The sequence below is a fragment of the Nerophis ophidion genome, linkage group LG07, assembly GCF_033978795.1.
Source record: "Nerophis ophidion isolate RoL-2023_Sa linkage group LG07, RoL_Noph_v1.0, whole genome shotgun sequence".
NCBI lineage: Eukaryota > Metazoa > Chordata > Actinopteri > Syngnathiformes > Syngnathidae > Nerophis > Nerophis ophidion.
The window spans coordinates 59079584-59095814 of NC_084617.1; the positions used below are offsets into that span (position 1 = coordinate 59079584).

The 16231-nt window shown below is 38.9% G+C and overlaps 1 long non-coding RNA gene across 1 annotated transcript in view; it reads right to left on the bottom strand.

The window, feature by feature from the left end:
• Positions 1 to 16231, bottom strand: part of LOC133556625 (uncharacterized) — a 47597-nt gene that overhangs the window by 25967 nt on the left and 5399 nt on the right. The window contains exons 2-3 of the long non-coding RNA XR_009807561.1: positions 14734 to 14846; positions 14247 to 14365 (exon numbers count right to left, since the gene is read on the bottom strand). This is a non-coding gene — a long non-coding RNA (uncharacterized LOC133556625). The remainder of the gene's footprint in view (positions 1 to 14246; positions 14366 to 14733; positions 14847 to 16231) is intronic.

Sequence of the window (16231 nt, forward strand, 5' to 3'; positions counted from 1 at the left end):
GCAGACCCGTCAGCGATCCTGTTCTGTCTCCCTGTAATGTTTGTCTGATCTTGAATGGGATTGTGCTGAAAATTGTAATTTTCCTGAAGGAACTCTCCTGACGGAATAAACAAAGTACTATCTAATCTAATCTAATCTAATGTCAGCAGACTGGGGTAGATCCTGCTGAAATCCTATGTATTGAATGAATAGATAATCCTTTTGAATCGGGAAAAAATGGTCTTTGAATTGCGAATCGTGTTGAATTGAAAAACAAAAATTGATTTTGAATCGAATTGTGACCCCAAGAATCGATATTGAATCGAATCGTGGGACACCCAAATATTCACAGCCCTACTAACCCCATTGAAAATTATGCACCTGAACCTAGGTAACAACATTTTCAAGCCTGAAATAAACACAAATAAAATAATTATGAACAACATCTCCTTCTGAACACACTGCACTTTATCTGATATAAAAGCATGTCAGCATTGTCCGAGCAGAGTAAAAACCTGGACGGGATCCCTGGTCCTCTTGCACTTTTACTGCATATTTATTAACCATTTGGCTTGCAGCTTAGACTTTCAATAATTCCTAGATAATGGGATGTAGCCCCTGGGATCTCATTAGGCATTTCAATTAGTGAAAAACACACAAGGTAGGTTACAGTTTTTGCTGGCTTTGGAGATGAGAGGTTATGCCAGAGATGGAACAAATATGCAGGCATCGGGGTACTGACATGGACAAATAACCTGCACCTCTTTACTGCTGTTACATTTGGAGGAGTAAATTGTGGCTAACAAACCGATTGGTTCATTAAATATAAAATGTCAATATAACCACAAACCGGAATTGTCATTTAATTCTAAATTTAACAAGGTTGATATAAAATAAATATAACTTTACACGTGTGTTGAAATGTCACAACATTATTATATATTTTTTTGGGTGAAACCGTCCTATGTAGCCACTTGGGCAAATCATAGTGTTGATGTAGATGCCATAATCTGCTAAGTGTATTTGGTGCAATGTTTAGCATCAAGAAAACATTGTTATATAATAATAAACTAGAAGAAGGCTGCGTTTTCCATACAGCAAGGATGTACTGTAACAGGATATCGCTAAATACAATTGGAAACGAAATATTGCTGGAAAACCGGGAAGTAGCTAAATCTAAACAACGAGACAAAACATTAACTTCACACCATTAAAACAAGTGCAGGGGCCAAATTATAGATGACAGCAAAATATTTGGATTGTAAAAGGATACCAACCGCAAAACTAAACTTATGTATTATATATTGTAAGCAAATTGCCCGACAACACGAATAAAAAAATCATGGCAGTACTCAACACTCATTAAGGTAAATAAAATACATTACTTGTGATGCACAAATAGGTCCAACATTGTCCTTCACAGCTTAATGCTCAATTTGTGGACCCAACCGACATCACAGAAACATGGAATAGATTTTGATCTGGAAGGATATGAACTAAACTACATCAACAGAACCAACAAAAATGGAGGAGTAGATGTGTATGTGATGAAGAACCTAAACTACAAAGTGTTAAAAGACATGTCATTTGCTATAGATAATATCTTAGAATGTATTACCATTGAAATATGTCAGGAAAAAAAGCAAAAACATATTGATCAGTTGTATATACAGATCCCCTAAGTCAAGTATAGAAACATTTGAAGAATGGATCAAGGCAACTTTCATGGACCATGGTAAAAAAATAATGTTCTTTTTCTGGAAAAACATTATCTAAGTGTTTGTGTTATAGGTAATAAGGCAGATAGTTGTTATAGCTATAGCCAATATACTTTATGTTGAGTCCATACAAAACAAGCTATGGGCCAAAAACGGCCTCCGTACCGCACTTTGGACACTGGTGCTCTAAAACATTAGAAATACACCAACATTTGCACTGCAGCAGGTAAATAAACATATTGGATTTCAGCCCGCCGTGTGACGCCCGGATGGGACTCGAGGTCAGGGGTTCTTAACCTTTTTGACCTCGGGGCCCAATTTTTTCACTCAAGTATTAACACTGAATTAGTAATCTCACTCTTGATTTGAATCATATTTAACAATTACCAAACCTACTTTCAGTTAGCAGGTTAACAACCTTGTCAAATAATATGAAAGCATTAGTTAATCACAAGGACTATTATCAAGACTTAATTCAGGCTTATTACAAAAACAAATGGGTATGGTTAAGAAACACTGCGCTAGGTCATGTAGTTGCAACTTAGCAATAGACAAGAAGTGCTGACATTTTTTTTGTAATTGTTTAAATAAACTGCACAACATCCTACTAAAGCTTTTTCTAAAATGTAGAATTTTATATTGCTAAATATAGAACTCAGAAATTACCATGACAGTGTCAGTCAAAACTAAGGGTCTTTAGTTTTTATAAGTCTCTCTTTCTCTTTCGAAATACATAATTTATGATTGAATTAGACTTCCTGTAAATTAGTTGTTCAAATTGTCCCAAAATTGGTATAATATTGTGGTCATTAGGTGTACTATACCTCTTGAAGTAAGCAGGAACCAAACTCAAAACCAAAGTCATCTCCACGGAAGTATATTGTAGCAAAATAATTTGCAAACATGTATCACAATCTGGGGCTTCACGGTGGAAGAGGGGTTAGTGCGTCTGCCTCACAATACGAAGGTCCTGCAGTCCTGGGTTCAAATACAGGCTCGGGATCTTTCTGTGTGGAGTTTGCACGTCCTCCCCGTGAATGTGTGGGTTCCCTCCGGGTACTCCGGCTTCCTCCCACTTCCAAAGACATGCACCTGGGGATAGGTTGATTGGCAACACTAAATTGGCCCTAGTGTGTGAATGTGAGTGTGAATGTTGTCTGTCTATCTGTGTTGGCCCTGCGATGAGGTGGCGACTTGTTCAGGGTGTACCCCGCCTTCCGCCCGATTGTAGCTGAGATAGGCGCCAGCGCCCCCCGCGACCCCGAAAGGGAATAAGCAGTAGAAAATGGATGGATGGATGGATATCACAATCTGTGCGCGTGTAATCCAATTCACGTGCATGTGTACTAATTTGTGTGTTTGTATAGCAACCTGAGTGTGTGTTTTCAGATCGGCGTATGTGTGTTTTGTCTGTTTTAGATCCGCGTACGTGTGTTTTAAGTTGTCTGTCTGTCCCTAATCACAATGAACCCTCGATCGGTTGTCTATTTACACGTGACTTTTGCGTCACATCTGCCATGTAACATTTAAGCGAGCGCGTCCATATTCGTGAGCGTGTAATTTAACTTGTGCGCGTGCATTCAGAAATGCATGCGTGTATTACAATCTACATGTACTTATCTATGATCTGCGAGGAGCAGGAACCGTCTATTGGCTATATTTTTTACACATGACTTTCGCGACACTTCTGCCATATACAGTGGGGCAAAAAAGTATTTAGTCAGCCACCGATTGTGCAAGTTCTTCCACTTAAAATGAAGACAGAGGTCCGTAATTTTCATCATATGTACACTTCAACTTTGAGAGACAGAATGTGAAAAAAAAATCCGGAATACACATTGTAGGAATTTTAAAGAATTTATTTGTAAATTATGGTGGAAAATAAGTATTTGGTCACCATTCAAAGCTCTCACTGATGGAAGGAGGTTTTGGCTCAAAATCTCCCGACACAAGGCCCCATTCATTCTTTCCTTAACACGGATCAATCGTCCTGTCCCCTTAGCAGAAAAACAGCCCCAAAGCATGATGTTTCTACCCCCATGCTTCACAGTAGTTATGGTGTTCTTGGGGTTGCAACTCAGTATTCTTCTTCCTCCAAACACGACGATTGAGTTTATACCAAAATGGATACATGGATGATACAGCAGAGGATTGGGAGAATGTCATGTGGTCAGATGAAACCAAAACAGAACTTGTTGGTATAAACTCAACTCGTCGTGTCTGGAGGAAGAAGAATACTGAGTTGCAACCCAAGAACACCATACCTACTGCTGACTAAAAACTTTTTTGTCCCACTGTACATGTAAAAAGACTTGCCTGTCCGTAACTCCCCCTGCATTTCCTTATACTCACCACGAGTCTGCGCCTTGTAGCCACTGATCATGTTATTCTGTGTTGAAGTCAGCAACGATGGACAACTCTCGAACACTTGCTCAGAGCTGCCAAGCTTCCCACTTTGAGCGTGACAGTCAAGCTGTTTGGTTTTCGAGGCTTACCGTAGTTCCAGTAACTGATTCACTAATGGAAATAACCAATCCCAAACCAAGCCATCAATCCATTGTGCCTATATTCAACCAAGCCAAGGAAGACACTACGCCATTTAAACCAATCAGAAACAACGCAAGGCGGGTCTTGGCGTCTTTTTTTTCACGCACCATAGCTGTACGTTGCTTAGTTTAAATTGCGTGGCGTCTTCCATGGTTGGTTAAATGTAGGCACACCTCAGATAGGCACACGCAGATTGTACTACATGCATGCACTTCTGAATCGTACACGGCAGAAAGTGTCGAAAAAATTATACTCCTCGCAGATCATTAGGTACGCATGCACAGGTTGTATCACATGCATGCACTTCTGAATGTGCGCACAAGTTGTATTACACGCTCACGAATCTGGATGTGCGCACTCAAATCTTACACCGCAGAAGCTTTGCAAAAGCCACTTGTAAGTAGACAGCCTTTTGAGGATTTTTTCTGATTAGGGACAGACAACTTTTAAAATGCGTACAAGGATCTAAAACACATGTAAGCGGAACTGAATACACATACTCAGATTGATATACACACACACAAATTAGTACACACGCAGGCGAATCGGATTACAAACGCACAGATCAAGATACACGTTTGCAAAAAATTTGCTACAATAATACTTCCATACATCTCCAGTCAGATTTGAGCATAACACATCTTAACATGATTTCTAGCCTCCATCATTCAAGGCACAAACCTGTGATTCCACTGTTGCCTACACTAGGCTTCTCTGCGGTAAAACTCATGATCTGTAACTTAAATCACAGGTAACGAGTTGTCAAAACAGCCAGAAAAGCAATATCTCCTCAAGCCTTGTTAGCAGAAGTTAAAGGTAGCCATTTTGTAACACAATGAGAAGCAACTTTAAGTTAGTCCGTAAACTTACTGGTCATTATTACATTGGGTAAATAGTCACACTCTGAGAAAATCCTTGGGGTCAAACTCACTTGCATCTTGCTGAGAGGTACATTGTGATTTGAATTATGTAATCCTCTGGTGCCGCTAAAATATGTAATGATAATAGTGGAAAAAAACATCCCAAATCCAACCACATGGCTACATATTAAAAAAAAGAATATTTAATACAGCATTATTTTCTTGCCGAATACAAACCGCAATCAATGGTACTTGGCTGTGTTCGAAAAAATAGGTGTTGCTGTAAAGTTGCAAGGCTCCACAGTCCAAACACAGTAACAGGCCACTCTATCCAATTATGCATTCGTTGCTGCACGGCTCAGCATCTGCCATGTATGTGCAAGGTCAGATTTTAAGATTTAATACATGTTAATTTTGCTCATTGAATTCTTTCAATCTCTTGCCAATGTTTTATTTTGTGGGCCGGGGTGTGGGGGTAGGCTGGCTTTGATCTTAAATTCAATCCAGGTTAACCCTTTGTATGTCAGACTCAAAATATTGCATCCAATGCCATTTAATCATGTTTGCACATGCCTACTCATGTGCCTCATTCAAAACTAATGAAGAAAAGATGGCTGATGCACAATAGTATAACATCCATTCACTTGTGACCTTATAGTCTAATAAATTACAGGATGCTGTTTTCGCGTCAGTCAAGTGAAAGGAATCGATTGTTTCTGTAACATTCTCCATGCTTAGCAAGACTCAGCTGGTGCCTTTGTGAGGATAGGTATGGCTGGCTGTGAGCTTAAGAACCTTGTTAATGTTTTATTCATAACGATTTGACCTTAAAGATGGAAATGCTAATCTGTTTCAAGAATGAGAGGGATCATTGGACTTTTCAAATGTCAAATAGTCTCACACAATTAAGACATATTCATTACAAGAACCCAGGTCCCTCACACCCTGCTGGTAAAACACCTTCAATTAACATTACAAGACATACCTTATCTCTCAAGCTCGAACATCCATTATCCTAAAGTCTATAATAACCTCTGTCACAATATTAAAACAGACACTGTCATAAATGCAACTTATATTTAAAGGGGAACTGCACTTTTGGGGGATTTTGCCCATCATGCACCATGCACATCTTAGACGGAAACACATTTTATTTTTCTGTATATTTTAAATAGAAAATGATACAATACAATCTTATTGCATTTAAAAAACACAACAAAATGAGTTTCCAGTACAACCGTCCAAGAACAGAAATACAATATATATTTACAGGGGTATTACAGGACTGGAAGACTGTTGGGTTGGCACCTAGGGGTGGCACCTCAGAAAAAAGGTAGGAAAGGTAAACATAGGGACGGGAGGCGGTTGGAAAAAGAGCAAGAGTAAAAACTGCTAGAAAAAGGCAGCTAACAATGCAGGTAATGGTGATACGATCTATTCCGCCTGTAAACCGCTCTAAAAAAATCATAAAAAATGTTTTATATACATGCTGTAAATATATGTCAGGAGTCTGCAACCTTTACTATAAAAAGAGACATTTCACCGCCTCATCCACTAAGGAAAAATAGTATATAGGCACACAACGTAACACATCTTATAAACTTTGAGAAGTTTTCTTCTTCTTTTTTTTTTGCTTTACAGGAAAATCAATTTGTCTATGTAAAATTAAACTCTTCTTTCTTTTCTCTTTTCAACTAGTATTCATGGTTATCTTACACAAGGATTGTACACTGGAGAAGCTGATTTGAACACGCAGGTTTTTAGTCCCTTTTACTTGCCTTCCTTGCGCCTCAGAACTTAGCCTGTGCGTATTTACAGCCTCACAGTCGTACATTTTTAAACCCTTATAAAAAAATGCAAATTTTCTCACTCAAGGGTTAAAAAAAAATCTGAGGGAGCCACAACAAAGAGGCAGAAGATTCACATTTGGCTCCAGAGCCGCAGACCCCTGGTATACAGTATGTAGTAATAGGCACATTCATGGTAACAAGTTATATTTACAGTATGTTGGACATTTTAAGCATAAGTTCTTTCCTGCACAGCTTGATTTGATTATATTTAATTTGAAATCAACATCAACAACAACAGAGAGCACTTTCTGTGTTTGCTTTGACTAATGGCAAACTTCAAGAGAGTCTTGGAGCGTTATCATGTAGCACTATTACTAAATGTTTCAAATAAGAACGATAAACAAGAACAGTGACTTCCAATGTTCGCTCTCACTGGAATGCCAAATGATGGAATGGTTGTATCTTTCAGCAAAAGTTTTGTACACTAAATCAGATGGAAAATTGAGATTAATCCTAATTCCTTCAGATAAAAAATGCTTCCTAGCAATATTGCGGTGTTCTTATACTTTGTTCCATTTGTTGAGTGCCAAGTTGAGAATCATTTCAAGCTGATAGCGCTGGATTTTCAAAGTTGACCAACTTGGTACCACAATCTTCTACTATACAAGTGAGATGTATGATTTATAATCAAGCATCAACTTTTCCTAAATCAATTGGTAATGGCAATTTTTTTACTTACATCATTTAGTTTAATTGAGGGACATAAACGGTAAACTACTTCTTAATTCCTCAGTAAAACATTCTAAGAAAGTATAGAATAGAGAAGGGGTTCTTAAAGGGGAACATTATCACAATTTCAAAAGGGTTGAAAACCATAAAAATCAGTTCCCAGTGGCTTGTTTTATTTTTCTAAGTTTTTTTCAAAATTTTACACCTCCCGGAATATCCCTAAAAAAGCTTTAAAGTTCTTGATTTTCGCTATTTGCGATACGACTGTCCATTTCCCTGTGACGTCATACAGTGCTGCCAATACAAACAACATGGCGGTTACCACAGCAAGATATAGCGACATTAGCTCGGATTCAGACTCGGATTTCAGCGGTTTAAGCGATTCAACAGATTACGCATGTATTTAAACAGATGGTCGGAGTATGGAGGCAGATAGCGAAAACGAAATTGAAGAAGAAACTGAAGCTATTGAGCGAATAGCTATTGACGCTATTCGGCCATAGCATGGGTGTACCTAATGAAGTGGCCCATAGCATGGCTGCCTTATTAGCATCGCCGGTAAAATGTGCGGACCAAACGATCAGGACTTTCGCATCTTGTGACACTGGAGCAACTTAAATATGTCGATTGGTAAGTGTTTGTTTCGCATTAAATGTGGGTATCTAGTTTCAAATGTACATACATACACTCTGGCACATTCAATGGGGCTCTGGCGGCAGACACTTTCGCATCTTCGGGCCAGTGGTGCAACTTGAATCCCTCCCTGTTACTGTTGTTACACCCTCCGACAACACACTGACGAGGCATGATGTCTCCAAAGTTCCAAAAAATAGTCGAAAAAATGGAAAAATAACAGAGCTGAGTCCCGGTGTTTGTAATGTGTTGAAAATGAAAATGGCGGGTGTATTACCTCGGTGACGTCACGTTCTGACGTCATCGCTACGAGACCAATAAACAGAAAGGCGTTTAATTCGCCAAAATTCACCCATTTAGAGTTCGGAAATCGGTGAAAAAAATACATGGTCTTTTTTCTGCAACATCAAGGTATATATTGACGCTTGCATAGGTTTGGTGATAATGTTCCCCTTTAACCTTTTTGACCTCCGGGCCAACTTTTCCACTGCAGAAGGGCCCAATTCCCACTCAAATATTAACAGTGAATTAGTCATCTTACTCTTAATTTTAGTTGTATTCAGTAATTATATCTAACCTACTGAGAGTTTAACAAATAATATTAAGCATGTGTTATTCCCAAAGATTATTATCAAGGCTTAGGTCAGCCTGAATACCAAAAATATTACTTATCTAATACACTGAAAAAGAAGGCCCACAAACTGTTGACATTTCTTTTTACATACAATTACACAATTCTAAAATAAAGACATTCTAACTGTATTAATAAGTAATCATTAAAATGATAATAATAATGATTATGTTTATTAAATAAACTAAACCATTTTTTTTACTGCAAATGAAATCTGTGTTGGCCCTGCGATGAGGTGGCGACTTATCCAGGGTGTACCCCGCCATCCGCCCGATTGTAGCTGAGATAGGCACCAGTGCCCTCCGTGACCCCAAAGGGAATAGGTGGTAGAAAATGGATGAATGGATTGCCATTACTGCCACAAGTGGTGGAAAAGTGTATTATAACTGAGTACTGCTTTGGCCAATATGGACCACAGCTGAAAAATATATACTTTTAGGCGGCGTTCGGGGTCCAACAGTCCCAAAGTCGTGCGTAGAGAGCATATGGTCAAGTAAGCAACACGTGCCATGACTGCAACCAAGGACGTGTGAGGTGGCTGTGCCCAGAAGCATGCAATTGCTGTTATAGGCGCCGATCGACATTTCTGCCAGTGGGTGCTCGGTGTGTGTGCTTGGTGGTGAGCAATAATTTGCAATCAAACCCACGTGGGTGCTCGGCATTGTCCGTGGGTGTTCAGCCACCGAAGCCTCCACGGGATCGGCACCTACGATTGCTGTCGTTTTGACGTTATTTTTTCTGACAAAATTTATCAAATTAATATGTCGATGTATAGTTTTAGACATACTGCAGCTCATAAATAACAAAACATGCTTTTTTTAGTGAAAGCATAATTTTGCAGAGGGCAGCTCGATGACACAGTGGTTAGCGTTCGTGCCTCGCAATAAGAAGGTCTTTCTGTGTGTTTGCTTGCTCTCCCCGTGACTGTGTGGGTTCCCATCGGGTACTCCGGCTTCCTACTACCTCAAAAAACATGCAGCTGGGGATAGGTTGATTAGTGACATTTTAAATTGGCCCTAGTGTGTGAATGTTGTCTATCTGCGTTGACTCTGCAATGAACTGGTGACTTGTCCAGGGTGTATCCCACCTTCTGCCCGAGTGCAGCTGGGATAAGCGGTAAAAAATGGATGGATGGATAATTAAGCGGCTGTATTTGATGCACAGACATGCCGTGTTTGGTGACCAGCCAGCACCTGACGGCGCAATAAATGTAAGAAAAAAAATACACAGAACGACCAAAAATATAAGTGAATTACGCTCATTTTGCCAAAATCTTCATTAGCTTTGGACCAACAATCATGGAGAAATTGTAACTTTTGTGAGAAGTATATTAAATCTGGTGGCTGCCTCCAATGTATTTGTAATAATTGTATGTATCACTCATTATGTATTATTTTAACTGATCTTTCTTTTTTGTAACATGGAGAGTGAATAAGTATATTTTTTTAGTTATTTCCCCATATTTCTACACAGTAACTCCAATATGGTAACACTGGCGAGCAGTAGAGAATATGGAGTGATTAATGATCCAGAAGATATTTTGCTTCATTAATTGACGTATTTCTCGCCGCTTTATGATGTATATTTTTTATGCGATTTTAAGTTAATTTTTCATATTTATCAATACACCCAAAATTATGTTTATTTTAGTCTTTCAATGTTCATTTGTATTTTTGCTTGACTTTCTCTTCTGCTGCTACTGAATTGCATTATTTTAGTTTTACTGATATTCAAAGATACCAGTAGTCGTTTTTAGTCAAACCATTTCTATAATTTGTTCATTTTTTCTGTTATTACTTGTATTAGTGTCTGTATGTTCTTTCCTGAACAAAACTTGCAAACACATAGTATCAGCTCACAGTTAGTAGCAGTCATGGCGCCCTGTAGTCACGTGAGTGCCTTTTGAGATTGCCTGAAACCAATTTGGCTTTACTCTCTCCATACATGACTCTAAACCAGTGGTTCTCAAATGGGGGTATGCGTACCCATGGGGGTACTTGAAGGTATGCCAAGGGGTACGTGAGATATTTTTAAAAATATTCTAAAAATAGAAACAATTCAAAAATACTTTGTAAATATATTTATTGAATAATAATGGGACGGCGTGGCGCAGTGGAAGAGTGGCCGTGCGCAACCCGAGCGTCCCTGGTTCAATTCCCACCTAGTACCAACCTCGTCACGTCCGTTGTGTCCTGAGCAAGACACTTCACCCTTGCTCCTGATGGGTGCTGGTTGGCGCCTTGCATGGCAGCTCCCTCCATCAGTGTGTGAATGTGTGTGTGAATGGGTAAATGTGGAAGTAATGTCAAAGCGCTTTGAGTACCTTGAAGGTAGAAAAGCGCTATACAAGTACAACCCATTTATCATTTATCATTTAATACTTTTCAACAAAATATGAATGTAAAATACAACAATGCAATATTCAGTTTTGACAGCTAGATGTTTTGTGGACATGTTCCATAAATATATATATATATATATATATATATATATATATATAATAATTCTTTTTTTGTGAAGAAATGTTTAGAACTAAGTTCATGAATCCAGATGGATCTCTATTACAATCCCCAAAGAGGGCACTTTAAGTTGATGATTACTTCTATGTGTAGAAATCTTTATTTGTAATTGGATCACTTGTTTATTTTTCAACAAGTTTTCTTCAACCAAAAATGCTTTGCCCTGATTAGGGGTACTTGAATTAAAGAAATGTTCACAGGGGGTACATCACTGAAAAAAGGTTGAGAACCACCGCTCTAAACTAGTGTTTTTCAACCACTGTGCCGCGGAGTCTGGTGTGCTCTAGGAGATTATATAATTTCACCTAATTGAGTCAAAAACAATTTTTGCAAACCAGTAATTATAATCCGCAAATAATGTGCCGCTGATGAGTGTCTGTACTGTCTTTAACTTGGCAGAGTAACCATGTAATATTTTTCCATATCAGTAGGTAGCAGCAGGTATCTAATTTCTTTGTCGATGTCATAAACATGGTTTGTCGTGATCACAATATGCAGGAGGCAGTGTGTAAGTAAAAAGGGTATCTAACACTTAAACCAAAAATAAACACAAGGTGAGTGCTGCTAGGAAAAGGCATTGAAGCTTGGCTGCAAAGTAAACAAAAACAGAATGCTGGACGACAGCAAAGACTTACAGCATGTGGCCCAGACGGTGTCCACAAAGTACATCCGTACATGAAAATCAACAATGTTCACAAAAAAAAGAATAGCGTCAATTGCCTTGATTGCGAAAACAACAAAACAGGAAAAGCCACCAAAATAGGAGCACAAGACAAGAACTAAAACACAACACAGAGGAAAACGCCATAAATCCCCAAATAAGTCACGGCGTGATGTGACAGGTCATGACAGTGCACCTACTTTGAGACAAGAGCTATATTGATCCATGGTTGGTTATGGTTTAAATTCATATTCTACAATTGCGAGAACTACTTTTTATTTGTCAATATTGGGTGCAGAGTTTAATTTTTCAATGATTTCTACTGGTTGTGTGCCTCTGGATTTTTTCAATGAAATACATTTGCCTTTGTTTAGAAACGGTTGAAAAACACTGCTCTAAACAGTCCAGACATAAAATAACACATCTACCTTGTGTAAGCTTTTTGTAGACAAACAAACTTTTACTGTTAAAAAACCCTGGAATACAGAAGGTGTAACAATTCCGACATTAACCTGGGAACAAAAGCAGGCAAACTTACCTGATGTAACATCCTCTCTAAGTGCTTAGGCCTACATTATTGCGGTGCTTGATTATCCTTAATCAGTCATTTTATGGTCCGGAAAAGGCTGAAAAAAGCTTGATGTGAGGTGGATTTCCGTCGAAAGGGAAGTTGAAACAAGTGAATAATGTGCCACATCATAAAGTTGAATTAGACACCTGCAATCTGGTATTTGACTTTTGTACTAAAAAAAGTTGTTAAGGCATCTAAAGGCCTACTGAAATGAGATTTTCTTATTTAAACGGGGATAGCAGGTCCATTCTATGTTTCATACTTGATCATTTCGCGATATTGCCATATTTTTGCTGAAAGGATTTAGTAGAGAATATCGACGATAAAGTTCGCAACTTTTGGTCGCTAATAAAAAAAGCCTTGCCTTTACCGGAAGTAGCAGACAATGTGCCCGTGACGTCACGGGTTGTAGAGCTCCTCACATCCTCACATTGTTTACAATCATAGCCAGCAGCAGCTAGAGCTATTTGGACCGAGAAAGCGACAATTTCCCCATTAATTTGAGCGACGATGAAAGATTGGTGGATGAGGAAATTTAGAGTGAAGGACTAGAAAAAAATAATAAAAAAGTTAAAAAAAAAAAAAAGCCGATTGCAGTGGGAGCTATTCAGATGTTATTAGACAAATTTACTAGGATAATTCTGGAAAATCCCTTATCTGCCTATTGTGTTGCTAGTGTTTTCATGAGATTAAATAGTACCTGAAAGTCGGAGGGGTGTGGCCACGGGTGTGTTGACGCCAGAATCTCTGAGGGAAGTCACGGCAGCTGCAGCAGGACGGAAGCTCCGCTGATGTCTCCGGTAAGAGGCGACTTATTACCACAATTTTCTCACCGAAAACTGCCGGTTGACATGTAGTCGGGATCCATGTTTGCTTGACCACTGTGATTCATAGTAAAGCTTCATCTTCGGGAATTTTAAACAAGGAAACACTAGCTGTGTTTTTGTGGGTAAAAGCTAAAAGCTTCCCACCTCCATCTTTCTACTTTGACTTCTCCAATTATTAATTGAACAAATTGCAAAACATTCAGCAACGCAGATGTCCAGAATACTGTGTAATTATGCGATTAAAGCAGACTACTTATAGCTTGGATCGGGCTGGAAAATAATGTCCGCTACAACCGGTGACGTCAAACGCACGTGTCATCATACGCGTAATCATTCCGCGACGTTTTCAACACGACACTTCGCGGGAAATTTAAAATTGCAATTTAGTAAACTAAAAAGGCCGTATTGGCATGTGTTGCAATGTTAATATTTCACCATTGATATATAAACTATCAGACTGCGTGGTCGGTAGGAGTGGGTTGCAGTAGGCCATGAGAAACCGTCGCAAGCACATAGCATCAGCTTAACGTTAGTATCAGTCATGGTGCCCTGGAGTCACATGAGTGCCTTTTGACCTATCATAGAGATCGCCTAAAACCAAGTTGACTTTACTCTCTCCATACATGACTCTGAACAGTCCAGACATAACAGACATAAAATTACACATTTACCTCGTGTAAGCTTTTTGTACACAAACCAACTTTTACTGTTAAGAAACACTGAAATACAGAATGAGTAACAATTCCGACATTAACCTTGGAACAAAAGCAGGCAAACTTACCTGTTGTAACATCCTCTCCAAGTGCTTCTTAGGTCTACATTATTGCTGTGCTTGATTATCCTTAATCGGTCCTTTTATGGTCCGGAAGACGCGGAAAAAGCTTGATGTGAGGTGGATTTCTGTGGAAAGGGAAGATGGAACAAGTGAATAGTGTGCAACATAATAAGGTCAAATTAGACACCTGCAATCTGGTAGTTGACTTTGGTACAAAACAAAGTTGTTAAGGCATCTAAAGTAATGAGAAATTGTCACAAACACACAGCATCAGCTTAAAGTTAGTAGCAGTCATGGCATCCTGTAATCACGTGAGTGCCTTTTGAGATAGCCTGAAACTAAATTGGCTTTACTATCTCCATACATAAATCTGAACAGTCCAGACATAAAATTACACATTTACATTGTGAAAGTTTTACTGTTAAGAAACACTGGAATACAGATGGTGTAACAATTCCGACATTAACCTTGGAACAAAAGCAGGCAAACTTACCTGATGAAACATACTCTCCAAATTCTTAGGCCTACATTGCTGTGCTTGATTATCCTTAATCGGTCATTTTATGGTCTGGAAGAGGCGGAAAAAGCTTGATGTGAGGAGGATTTCTGTGGAAAGGGAAGATGGAACAAGTTAATAGTTCTAAACATAATACGGTCGAATTAGACACCTGCAATGGACCTGTTCGAGGATTCAGCAAGCTCGTTCTCGCGAGACTCTTTTTTTTTGACGGGTCAAAGGTCGGCAGGGATAAACAAACCCAGAAAATGGCTTCCTTTTTATTGAGTGGTGCTGATTTGGAAGTAAATGTCAACTTTGAGTATTTTATGCGATGGAGTGTTGACTCATTGAAAGACCATTTGCGTTGTTGTGGACTAAAGGTGTCTGGAAAAAAAAAAAGAAAAGATCTTGCTACCAGGGCTTTTGCTGCGTGGGAAATGGGAGTAAAAGCCAAGAACACCGACGAAAAGGCTGCGGACGACCAAAAAACTTTGTTGGTGAAAGACAGTGTTAACTTTTTGCCAGACCCTCTCTCTATTTCTGACGGTTTGGTAGGAGAAAAGGATGGCATGAAGCTCGGGCCGCCGACCATGTACTTTGATATAGGCATGTACCTTGGCATTACAATCATGTACTTTGATATAGGCATGTACCTTGGAGTTACACACATGTACTTTGATATAGGCATGTACCTTGGAGTTACAAACATGTACTTTGATATAGGCATGTACCTTGGCATTAAAAACCTGTACTTTGATATAGGCATGTACCTTGGCATTACAAACATGTATTTTGATATAGGCATGTACTTTGGAGTTACAAACATGTACTTTGATATAGGCATGTACCTTGGAGTTAAAGACATGTACTTTGTTATAGGCATGTACCTTGGCGTTACAAACATGTACTATGATATAGGCACGTACCTTTGCGTTACAAACATGTACTTTGATATAGGCTTGTACCTTGGAGTTACATACAAGTACTTTGATATAGGCAGGTACCTTGGAGTTACAAACATAGACACAAGAATGCTTCAAAGTTACAAAGAAGCCAAGGCTTACAGTTATTTCACAACGGGACAGATTTCCTTTATGTTTGTATTTTAAAGATACCATCTTGTGAGATCACCATATTTAAAATAACACTCATGAATGTCACACATTGTTTCCATCTTGTGAGATTACCGTATTTCCTTGAATTGCCGCAGGGTATATAATATGCACCTGCCTTGAATTACTGCCGAATCAAACTCGCTTCGGAAAATAATTAGCGCATGCTTAATATTACCGCCTGGTCAAACTCGTGACGTCACGAGTGACACTTCCCCTGTCATCATTTTCAAAATGGAGGAGGCTGATTTCAATACCGGTAATTTGAAATCGCATAAACGGAAGAAGATTAAGAGCTATTCAGTAGGATTTAAGGTCCAAGCTTACATCACACTCAAATGTTTACTGCATACCTTGGGTAAGTGCTCCGAGAAAAGGTT